Below are 13,020 nucleotides of genomic sequence, written 5' to 3' on the forward strand. Positions count from 1 at the left end.
CTTGCTTAAGTATCCATAGGCTTGCAGCCTCAAAGGTATAAATGACTTAATAGTGTAGTCCTATACATGTCTACTCCAAAATTAACACCAATGGTTCAGTGGGACTTACTTCCAGGTAAGCATCTCTAGCACTGAAACCTTAATTTTGTTTAAGCAACAAGACAGCAGATGCAGACTACAATGAAGTCACAAAAAGAAGGTAGGCAATAGTTAAGAAGTATGGGGCCTATATATTCCTTGCATAGAGGTAGCAGCACCCTCTTGTACTGAATCTTGCTTTTAAGTTTTATATGTATTACACATGTGTATATACTACTGGGACAGAGAATATCATTCTCAAATGCTATGAAACTGTTCCACATAAAAATCTTCATACAACACACGTGTAGTTGAAATTTTGTCCTAAAAGCAATCAATTAATTTCAAAAGAGAAAATAATGCACAGCGGTTTTGATCAGTGTTTCTTCACATTTCCTCCCCTCCCCCACAAAAAACAAAATTGAAAGTCATGGAAAGGAAAAAACATGTCCCCTCCATGGATCACGGCACTTCACTTGACACAAATTTTCAGGATAAATCATAATTTATGATTCACAGCACAGATTTAATCATTCATAGTACCTCAAAACATCAGAGTGCAGCACAATTTCTATGGAATTATTTAACATTTTCTTTAAAAGTTTTCTGGTAATGTTTAGCTCATTACTTTAGGCATTAACTCCCAGAAAGATCACATACTATTGAGTTTAACTAGAAGGCTGATACTTTGAATGACCAGATAATGGTTTTAATTGCTTCATCATTGCAGATTCAGCCCAACAGCACTGAAATTAATTTAGAACAAATATTAGGTGATAATTAAAACACAGCTTCTGTGTGTCTATTATCTTTGAATAAGGCAGATGAGGCAACTGGAGGTCATCAGCTGTAATTTAATAATGATAGTATCTCTATTTAAACAGTATTTTATAGCACATTAGCAATGACTTTTTAGTGTTAAGCCATAAAAAAAATCTGCTTCATCACTAAAGCATTCTGCACTCATCCCAGGACATAACATTTTTGCTAGTTTAGTGAAAATAAAAATACAATGAATGCTATTTAAGCCATTTAGGAAATAAGAGAAAACCAAATGTTATGGTTTAATTTGTTTCATATTTGAATAATTAGTTTCTCCCTTTAATACAACACACATTTAAACAGTAAACTTTGTTAAAAGATGGTACGTATGTGCCTGAATGGTTTGAATTAAACCTTTCCATTTTTAGTAAGGATTACATTGGAAATATACCCGCCATAAGGACATTCAAATAATATGTCTACTGCATGGAGAGCTCCTAAAGGAAAATAATGTGCAGAAGCCTACACATGAAGCCATACCATTTAGACTGGCCCACATTAGTATTTTTAGGGTTGGGTTGAAAAAAAATGTGCCCCTTGATTCATTCTCTCAAAGTGCCCATTCATATGGTTTTCTCTCCTGCTCCAATAGCACTCATTTCAGTATCTCTAATGATATGTGTGCTAGTCATGTGAAGAAGATGGGGGGGTTAAGGAATTCATAAGTTAACATGTACTTTAGATATGAGATGTGCAGAAACATCACAAGTAATCCCTTAAATAAGCAATGTGTGGACATGTCATTTGTTTTTCATTTATGCAAGTTTCAGCAATAACAGTTGAACCTGCAAGGGGGGAGGCATTATTCCCTGTGACATTGTCATCTAATACTTGCTTATCCAATCCATGCTTATTCCTGCCTGTTTATAGAAGCCAGGCCAATTATACTGAAGATTAAACAAGCATCTATCGCAGGTGATGGCTATTTCACTACCTTATGACTTGGTTTGCACATAATGCTAAGCCATAGTTAAAAATGTACAAGTCTTGCCCTACAGTTTAACAATGGTTTGTTTTCTGCCAGCAAACTGCAATGTGAAACCAGAGTTCATTGTTGGCTTACAAACCTCAGTTTAGTTTAACTTTGGCTTGGTGTTACATGCAAATCCAGCACCCTTCCTTCGTTGTGGTTTGCTTGACTATCAACAAACTAGAAAGGAATGCAAGAGCACCTGGGAAAGAAAACACTTTGGGGAAACAAGTCATGCTTTGCTTTATCATAGAAGAGGCATGCCCAATTTCAAGTAGGTTTTGATCTACTAACCAGTATAAAAAATTGGCAGTGATCTACCACATTGTCATTCTTCAACTTAAACACACTCTCCCTGCCCGCTTGCCCCTTAACACGTGTGTACTTGTTGTGTTTATTTTAGACCCCCTCCAGGCCAAACTGGTCTGCCTTGTGCATCACACTCAAGCAGGGTGCATGTGTGGAAGGAGGTAGCTAACTGGACGTGGGAGGGGGGAGTTTAAGTGGGGGAGGGAGGAAAGGGAGGCAAAAGTTCTCTTTCTGAGGAGCCTGTTCTCTCTCTCCCTAAACACACGGTGGCCAGATCAACGTGAGCAGCAGGAATGGAGACCACCTTCCCCTCTCTAGCAGGTAAGGAGAGGCACTCCCCAGATCCTCAGCCAAGGGGAAGTCAGAGCCTTGACCAGCTGGAGTCCAAACATGTTATGCCACTCGCCCCTAAGTTAATACCCATGGGAACACCTCCCCTTCACACACACACAAACACTCCAGCCGTCCCTCAGGGCACTGCAGGTCTTACCCCCGAGAGCACAAAACGGAATGGGAAGGAAGGCAAGTCGGCTTTGGAGGAAGGAGGCTCGGCTCGAGAAAGAGGTGGAGAACAAGATGCTTAAATCACCGTGGAAACTGGCAGCGGTAGCCGCTGCATCCAAAGTTGCAGAGAAAGACCCTGCGATCAACTGGTTGATCACAACTGACGTGTTGTACATGCATGTCATACTCATGGGTAACTTGTGATGGATTAAGTATGTTTAAACCATGGTTTAGCATTATGTGTGAACCAGGCCTATCTTTGTGCTGCTATATCGTCTTATTGCTCACTGAAGGTGTAAGTTACAAGAATGTATAGAAAATGTTGATAATGAGCTTCTAGCTTGGAAGCTTTGTCTACACACAGAGGTCATGGGTAGTTGCATTAATGCAATTAGATTATTCTGTACAAGCACTAATCAAAACTTTATTATGCCATACTGCATCAACACTGTTTATAACATATTTTGTAGATAATTTATTTCAGGAAGGTTTTAGCTGTTCTAATTAGTCCTGCTTTCCATCTCTTTGCTTGTAAAACCAGGTGGTTTTAGCTACTTTACTGGCCTTGGAAGGAGAATAAAATGACAATGAAAGCATTTTGCTCATCTATTAAATATTTGAATAGTTTCTCTGGAACTCTAAAAACACAGCTTTATTAAAAGCTACTAGGGCCAGAAACATTTAATCCACTGAAAAGTGACATCACAAGTTCCTAAAAGTACAAAAGGATTCTAATTTTGATCCATTTCTTTATGTTTTAAACAAATCAATGCATCACATGAAACTGGCTATATTTCTCTGCTGCATTTTCAAATGGTGACAAATGTGTCTCAGCCAAGTATGCAAATAGTTTATGTTGGGATATAGAACTTTCAGCTACCTAGAATTAGCTTGGGGAATTTCTGGCCCATAGGCAGGTTGTGTGACAGGTCCATTCTTGCTATATGTATGAGTGACAAATTGCCAGAGAAGGCAGCTGATACTGATGCTTGGTGAGCCCAGATGGATGCAAATGAAGAGCGATATTAGGAGGGGGAGGCCCAAGGAACAGGAAGAGGACAGGACAGCTATCACTGCCCCTCTTTTCCACTAGTGGGTTGGCCTTAACTCGAAGGAAGAACAGGCTAATAATAATAATAATAATAATAATAATAATAATAATAATACCCTGCCCATCTGACTAGGTTTCCCTAGCCACTCTGGGCTGCTTATAGCACATCTAAAAACATATTAAAAACATCAAGTTAAAATCTTCCCGATACAGGGCTGCCTTCAGATGTCCTCTAAAAGTTGTGTAATTATTTATCTCCTTGACATCTGAAGGGAGGGCATTCCACAGGGAGGGTGCCACTACCGAGAAACCAACTTCCTGCATTTAATAATGGCATGGAAATTATCACTTCAGCTCTGTTCAAGAAGTTTGTATTATTTTAACATCAAGGAAAAATAGTAAATGTTTTAAGCTTGCACAAGTCAGCGATCCCAGCTCTATCAGAGGCTTACATACTGGAGGCAGTTTCACCAGCTGCTTGGAATGAAAAGCTGTATTATCTAAGGTTGCAAACTTATGCATGCTTCCTTTTTTGAGTAAACAATTTATTTTATGTATTTGTTAGTTACATTTCTGAACTGCCCTTCCTCTCAAGGGAGCCCAGGGCAATGCACAAGAGGATATAAAAAAACTATTTAAAGCATACCAGAAAAATAAAAATATCCAATACAACTATATAATATATGTAAAAACAAACCAATTTTGGGTTTAACGCTCACCAACCCTGTAGCCCTACTAATGCCACCATCATCCTCATAGCTCCCACAAGCTGACTTTTGTGAGGTCTTTCAAACTGAAACTTGAGTGTCAGTTTATAAGGTCACCGTTTCTAAACTACATATTACAAAAGATACAAGGACACATCCTGTACTGAAGAGAGTTTCCCCCCTTAACATTATGGTAGTGCTTTCCTACTGCTTGATATAGAACAGGTTAGTTCAGAGGTTCCCAACCTTTTTGACTCCATGGCTCCCTTTGCCAACTACATTCTTTCTGCAGCACCCCTGTGGGGCTCAGGAGCACAATAATATCACCCCTTGCCTGCAGAGCTGGCAGCCCCTCACCCCTTTTTGAACACCCTCCCTTGGGGGTGTTCCCTCAGCCTCCCCTCTTCTCCTTGGGAGTCCTCTGGCCAGCTGCAGCTGCCGCTCCTGGTCTCTGAGCTGCCCCCCCACCCCAAAGAGAGGTGCCTCCTAACACTGCCCCACAGAGGTCTGGGAAGCACCCACTGGCCAGCCCCAAAGGCATCATTCGCCTAGGGAGCTTGTAGCCAGGGCTGCTGCAACAAACAGCTGTGCAAGCCTTTGGGGGGCAGAGATGTGAGAGGACATCAGAGGAAGGGAGGGAAGGAAAGAGCGACAGAGGCCAGTGTTGCCCACGGCACCCCTGAACATCATTCTAGCCACCACTGGGTGCCACGGCACACTGGTTGAAAACCACTGGATTAGTTGATTTAGTCAGATCAAGAAGCACTTTCTCAAGGATAGGTGTGGAAAGCAGTAGGATAGATATTATCTCAAAAGCAGTGTTAGAAACTCAGACATATAAGCTAATTGCCAAGCCTAGGTTAAAGTTGCCACAACAGAATTTCTAAGCATCTTTCTCCCAATTACATCATCATCGTCATCATTATTTCTATACCACTTTATATGTTAAAGAAAAAATATCAAAGCAGTTTACAACACATTAAAACACCTAATAAAACCATCCAAAATAAGACAAATTCAAAGTAAACAAAAAAATATTTCAGATCTCTAAGTGACATTTTGCTTTCCCTGTATTTATTTATTCTCTGCTTAATTTATATAGCCGCTCCATAGCAGAACTACTCTGCTAGGAAGCCAGTGTGGTTTAGTGGTTAGAGTGTTAGACTAGGACCTCAGAGGCCAGGGTTCAAATCCCCACTTAGTCATGAGGCCACTCACAGCCTCTTAATCTACCTCACAGGGTCATTGTAGGGATTAATTCAGGAAGGGGGTAAACCATGTACTCCTTGGAGAAAAAGGTGGGATGCTCTAACCACTACACCACACTGGATCGGCAACATCTGGAGGGGCACAGGTTGCCCATTCTTATTCTATGGCTTGATCTCTATAGCTTTGCTATCAATCTCATTGACAACTTTGTGTATATTATTCTTTCTGGATAAACTGAGTATTAGTTGAGTGGATAAGAAGCTATCATAGAACCAGGCCAACCATAGCAGAAAATGGATGAGTAACAAAAACTAACAAGATTTATCCACCATTGTGCAGAGAAAATAATCACAAAATGCTGTGACAGCTTTTTATTTTTAAAAGGCTGCTCAAGAAGCAGAGCTTCGCAGACTGTGGCAAAACAAGTGTAAGCTGACAGTACAGAAAGCAAGAAAAAGGGAATTAAAAGCATATAGCTAGATACATTAAGACAAGCAGTAAACAGTTACAGTATTTAAATATACCAGAGGCACTAAACCAGTTAGAAAGGGGGTCAAAACTGTTGAGATGACAAAAGGAATACATAAAGGGATTTTTGAAGAATGGGGAGATTGCCGAAGAGCTAAGTAAATTGGTAAAAAGCCAAGAAAATGACAACTTAGGTTCAGTTAAAGTAACCATACAGTTATGTACACTGGGGCAAAAGATACTAACTACAAATATATCAATGAAATCTGGCATCTCATTGACTAACCAGGAAAGAGATATTTGGTGCTGCAGTAGGCAACAGTGTTTTTTTCAAAATGGCAAGTTTCATATTAGCAATTATTAGGGGGGAAAGAAAATCAAGGGGTTGGAACCTGCAAAGTAGATTAAAAGGTCTGTTGAGCTTTTGGAGGAAACATTTAGAGGGGAAAACATAAAAAATGAAACATGGTGTTGAGGATACATCTTAAAAATGATACATGGTATTAAGGAAGTACCTATTTCTCAGAGACATAGTTTCATTCTGAGTCACTCAATTAAAATGGATAGCAAATTCAAAACAGACAATAATAGAATGCTTCTTCACACAATGCTTAATTATAGAATTTACTGGTACAGTAAGATGTAGTGATAGATACTGTCTGAGAAGGCGTTAATTACACAAAGTGATGGAGCATTGGTATATCAATCAATATTAGCCATGATGGTTATAACTGAACCTTAATAGTCAGAGGAACTATGCCAATAAATACAGTTGCAACTACAGGAAAGGCAAGAGAGAGGAAATAAATGTCACACTTGAGCCTTCTTGAAAGGCAAGGGGTCAGTCACTATGCGAAACAGGATGCTAGACAAGATGGATGCGAAACAGGATGCTAGACAAGATGGAACTTTTGTCTGACCCAGCAAAGATATTCTAACTTTCTTGCAATGTTGAGTGTGTGTGTGTGTGTGTGTGTGTGTGTGTGTGTGTAAGAGAGAGAGAACAAAAGGTGAAGGGAAATTAGATTTATATGCATACCTCAAAACGCTATTTTCCAAATATCATTATTTCATAATACTGAATTTGCATACAAAGTGTCAACCTCTGTCTTACCCAGGAGCTTTGCAAACTAGATAGTTTTGCCAAATCCTGCATATAATGGGCAGTATTGAAGTAAGCATTTCACAGAGTAGAACACCCAAAGTTAATAAATGAAATTTAGTTGCATTAATTTCAATGGGTCTTACTCAAGCTTACTTGAATACCACCCATGATACCAAGATGGTTATCTGTTTCCTGTGTACTAACGACAAATTGTGCTCCTGTGTATGATTATATCAGTACCAGATGTACTATATTTTAAACTTGGGCAAATGGGATACTCCCATAATACATAGACTTATGATTGTATATTATCTAAAGCAGATTCATGTTCTGGCTCACAGATATGTGAGTGACCTTGTGCCAGTAGCTGAACCTAACATATCCCACTTCTTGCAAAAACAAAAGGTGGGGAGGGAATCAATAAAAGCAAATTAAATGAATGACTAGCAGCAGAACTATAACTTTAAAAATAAAGTTCAAAAGGCAGCATAAACCATCTTCCTGTATTGTCTCATAGTACGCTTGCTGTTCTAGCACTACTGAAACAAGCAGAAGCTGTGAAGAGCTAGGAGGCTACATACAGAAGCACACCTATGCGTGATCAGCATGCGTGCTCCCATTGACACATGTGTCATTCTTCATAGAATCATAGAGTTGGAAGAGACCACAAGGGCCATCGAGTCCAACCCCCTGGAGCCAAAGGGGTCAGGGGTTGAACGGGTAACTCCCCATTGGCAGGTGCAGGGTGGATAAAAATCAATGATTTATTTATTTATTTAAATTGTATTTTTAAAATAAAATGCTTTTGGAGGAAAAAATCTTTCTAAAGATAGTTTTCTATTTAAGTTACATTATAGTCCAATGGCTATTCATCAGAAAATAACGATTTGTTTTAAATTTTTCATATGCGCTAAAACTCAATCTAAGTTTTTGTTTTAAATTGTTTAAACACATCAGTTAACAAACATGGATACATATGCTATAATGTTATTGTTTTAGCTAAATAAATTGTCTAAATTGTTATTAAGGAAATTCTCCTTCCAGTAAGGTACAGCAGAAAAGTTGTCCAAATATAAACTTAACTTATTAAACCTCACAATAATTTCATAATTATCGATCTATGTATTTCTAATAGTATAACCAAATCAGTAAATTTTGATATATAACTGTAAAAACTACTCTGAAAAGTTATTATTCCAAAAATGAAACCTTTATCTGGTTGTAAATATTAAGATTACACCAGCAAGAATGAGTCTTCCTGTAATCACTGACTAGTGATTTAAATTGTGATTTAAATTGATTTGATTTAAATCAAATCCACCCTGGGTGTGTGTCCCAGCAGGTTGTACAGTGGCAGCCAGGAATGGAACCCCTGCGTAAGTGGAGATTCCCATCTAATGCCATTTCATCAGTTTTCAGTTTTTGTTTATTCTTTGAAAGCAGGCCTCCAAATCTACACACCAGAGGCAACCGCACCTGGTCAGCACAATATGACTTCCTTTCCTGACTCAGGTGACGAAAGGTGAAAGAAAGCCTGTTATACTGTACTGAGCCTAGGAGCAGGTTGTATGCTCAAATACCTTTCTGTTCTGCTGAGCTTCAAATCTCAGCATAATATTGAAGACTCAGTTCTGGAAGATAGAAAGCGAAGTGTCTCACACTATTGCTGAATTTTGCAGAGGACTCTGGGAGAAAAGGGATGCGTCGTGAACTATGGTAGGATAGTAAGCCGAGAAGAGGCAATTAGCAGCAAATAAGAAACGATCAGAAGGTTGGCAGTTCGAATCCCGGCGACTTGGTGAGTTCCCGTTGCTCGGTCCCAGCTCCTGCCAACCTAGCAGTTCGAAAGCATGCCAAAAAGTGCAAGTACATAAATAGGTACTGCTCCGGCAGGAAGGTAAATGTCGTTTCCGTGCACTGCTCTGGTTTCACCAGAAGCGGCTTAGTCATGCTGGCCACATGACCCGGAAAAACTGTCCGCGGACAAACACCAGCTCCCTCGGCCTGTAAAGTGAGATGAGCGCCGCAACCCCAGAGTCATCTGTGACTGGACAACTGTCAGGGGTCCTTTACCCCCCCCCTTTTTAAAGAAACGCAACCCCTTCTCACATTTCACACATGGGTCGAACACTATAATCAGCACTAGATTGGGGCTCATGGAAATATATTGCTAAAAATAGCTGTGGTATGGTGACACTGCCTTTCTGTATACAGTGGACCCTCGAGTTACGTAACTTTCAGGTTGCGAACATGGCAAACCCGGAACTGTAGACTTCTGGGTTTCGCCGCGCGTGCATGTGCATAAACGCTCTATTGTGCCATGTGCATGCGCAGAAGCGGCGCTTCCAGTTATGTACTTTTCAGGTTAAGTATGGACCCCCAGAATGAATTTAATTCGTATCTGGAGGGTCCACTGTACAACCGTCAAAAATAACAAAAATCCAAATGTTTTAAAGAACGGGGGAAATTGTTTACAATATACAGTTCAGCTCTTACAAACTGATGCATAAAAAAGGAAAAGGGGTAAGTCCCATGGCAGCAACAGGCCAACAGAAGAAACTGAATTATCAGAGAAATACATAGCAGAATTCAGGCAGTTGCTTTTTCAGTTCAAAGATAAAATCATTTTACTATTATTAGTTTTTCAACAAAAGGACACATTTTCCCAGCAGCTTTTAAGAAGAGGGAAGCCTAGCACTACTGATGCTTTTAAAAAATGGGCACATCCTTCTCCGTGTAAAGGAATATGAACCACATAACTTTCAGTTATAGTAATTAGATCAGCAACAGCTAATTTTTTTTAAAAAAAAACTTATTATGTTGGCTGCTGTTAACGTAACATTTTCCTAACATGTATTCTGATGGGTGACCAAAATGGGAAAATCCTAACAGCAATTATTTTCACCAATGGAACACAACTGTATTGTTCAGAAAAATCCACAAAATGATTTTTGCCAAATACTATTCATGTTGCCCACGTATTCTGTGAATCTGGACTATCTTGAAAAGACTGAAGTCATCATGCAAATTTCATTGTGGGTCCCTTAAGACAGAAAATGGAAGAAAGCAACACAAGGAGAGTAGGGTCAGGCCAGATATAAAACCTGACAGGGTTCCTGCATCTTTAGTAGCTGCGCAGAAGATGGCAATTCAGCACGTGTAGCTTGAATGACAATAAACCAGCCTTTGGCTAGCTAGCCCTGGCATATTAGAGGGAAGATTTCACATGGAAAGGGAAGAAAAACTCTTTTGTATATTGGAATAAAAGGTCTCAAAAGAGATAACAGAGAAAGAAGCTCCAAGGCAAAGGACAAATTGGATCACTTATGTTCTGAAGGGTAACAGGAATTTATGTTACATTATATGACGCAGGTGGCGCTGTGGTCTAAACCACTCAAACTAGCTAGGGCTTGCCGCTCAGAAGGTCGGCAGTTCGAATCCCCATGACGGGGCGAGCTCTCGTTGCTCTGTCCCAGCTCCTGCCAGCCTAGCAGTTCGAAAGCACGTCAAAATGCAAGTAGATAAATAGGTACTGCTCCAGCAGGAAGGTAAACAGCGTTTCTGTGCACTGCTCTAGTTTCGCCAGAAGCGGCTTAGTCATGCTGGTCACATGACACGGAAAAACTGCCTGCGGACAAACGCCAGCTCTCTCAGCCTGTAAAGCGAGGTGAGCGCCGCAACCCAGAGTCGTTCGCGACTGGCCTTAACTGTCAGGGGTCCTTTACCTTTTAAAAATATATATATATTATTGTAATAACAACAAAGAAAAAGTTTCAAACACAGAAGCTTCTTGCATAGTAAAAAGTATTGATACAGAAGTAAGAATAGTCTAGCATTGAGGCAGTCAACATGGTACCTTCCAGATGTGGCTCTTCAGCAAAGATTGCTTCCATTATGTATGATCTAGTCGAGATTCTCGCATTGCTGGCAGTTGTACTAGATGACCCTAGGGATCCCTTCCAACTCTATAATTCTATGATTTGTGTACTTTATTCTGAATTCCAACGTAAACTGAGGGAGAGGGAATCTCCTGCACATATACGGCAGAACATGTATGAGTGTGCCCCCATTCCACTTTCTTTCAGGTCCAAAAGGACCCATGCGTCGGCAACCACACATCAACTGGGTGCATCTAAAATGGTTGCCCCCTGTATTTATGCTAGAGGTATAAGCAATTGACTTGATTATCTTGTACTCAATCACTATTTCCAGTCTGTAAAATTGTTTTGAAAATCCTAAACCATTTGCAAAAGCATAAGAAATGCTCAGAGAGGATGCAGAACTTAAAAAACAAAACAAAAACTGAACAGAATTCCTGACATTTAATATCCACCAGATTGGAAAAGAAGACTAGGAATTTTTGTGTCACTTGCTACCAATCCTTGAATATTTTTGCACAATGATATAAATACCTATGTAAAAAACCAGACATGTGGTGCTTTAAATATGAAGTGCATAGTCCCACTGTATCTTAAAAAACACACTAATAGCAAGCAGGCACAGCATATAGCTAAACTATGGTATAGAACATAGAACAGGTATGTCCAAACGGTTGATCGCGATCTACTGATTGATCACTGGGTGTCCCCTGGTGAATTCCCCCCCCCCCAAAAAAAGCTCAACAACTTTGGGTCGTTCTCCCAGTTTTTTATAGTGGGAGTAGATTGCAGCCTCTATATGCCTGCTATAGAAGAAGAAAAATGTGGGCTTATTTCATAAACTGCAGTACTGCGGTGTATTTCCCTATTTAGATTAAACTCTGACTGGCAGTGTAACAAACAAGCACATTTAATCACTCTTCCCATAAAAACTTTTAAACAATGGGATTACCTTATACAATAAGATAATGTGTTTATACTTTACAATTGGGACAGAAAGTCAATTGTTGTACATACATTCAGAATCAACAAGGAGGACAACAAAATCAATGTTCCCATCACCTATTTCACAAAGCCTTTAATAAAAAGCAAACAAGTGAAACAAACATTCAATGCTTAAAGCTTGGAAAGCATCCAAGACTCTTATAGTCCTGAAAAGATAATGAAGAATGTATTTACAGTCATGGAAGAGTATCATGAAGGAGAGATTAATCTTTACATAGCATACTTATGTCATATTACATTAACCCTTATGTGCTACCTTCTAAATATCCTTGGGGTATAGCAGAATTGACAATTAGCATGAAATGTAGTGTTAAAGCAACGGTTTAAGTTTCCCAAACTAACACAAAACATTAAGAACAACATTCTCCATTTTTATAAAACAAGAATTCTATTGACCAGATTATTGTTATTTACACAGAATTATTCTATAGTTTCAATGATGTCTAGTGTATGAAATACACTAAATAAATAAAATTAAATAAAGGTGAAATGCAGATTTTAAATTGTGATCTGTATTGTTCCAAACATTTAAAGTTATTCATCATACAATATTTACTTGAAACAGCTTACATTTTAATTATATTATCAAGTTATGCTTTTATTCTACTCTTCAGCTGAAAATGCTCCTAGAGTGCCTTACAAGTAAATAAAAAACAAGACAGACTTTGCATTCAGGCTTACAATCAAAACAGGAGTAAACACAAAGTAAATGTTGATCTACTCATATGCCTGAGTGACTTCAAGTAGATTAGCAAGGATTTCTAAATCCCACTCTACATTGCACAGGTAAATTGCAAAAAGCTTAGTCTTTCCACATAAAATCCAGTGAATTCAATTCAGTTCTGAGACTCAAAACAACTTTCTGAGCTCAGAATTCCACCAGGTCTGGCTGGTGGATTTTGGGAGTTCTAGCA

General features: G+C 39.2%; 1 protein-coding gene across 2 annotated transcripts in view; it reads right to left on the bottom strand.

Moving 5' to 3' along the window:
• Nucleotides 1-13,020, bottom strand: part of LOC309515555 (ubiquitin-conjugating enzyme E2 E2) — a 125,550-nt gene that overhangs the window by 61,243 nt on the left and 51,287 nt on the right. The window lies entirely within an intron of this gene.

This window comes from Podarcis vaucheri, assembly GCF_965113315.1.
Source record: "Podarcis vaucheri genome assembly, chromosome: 12".
Classification (NCBI taxonomy): Eukaryota; Metazoa; Chordata; class Lepidosauria; order Squamata; family Lacertidae; genus Podarcis; species Podarcis vaucheri.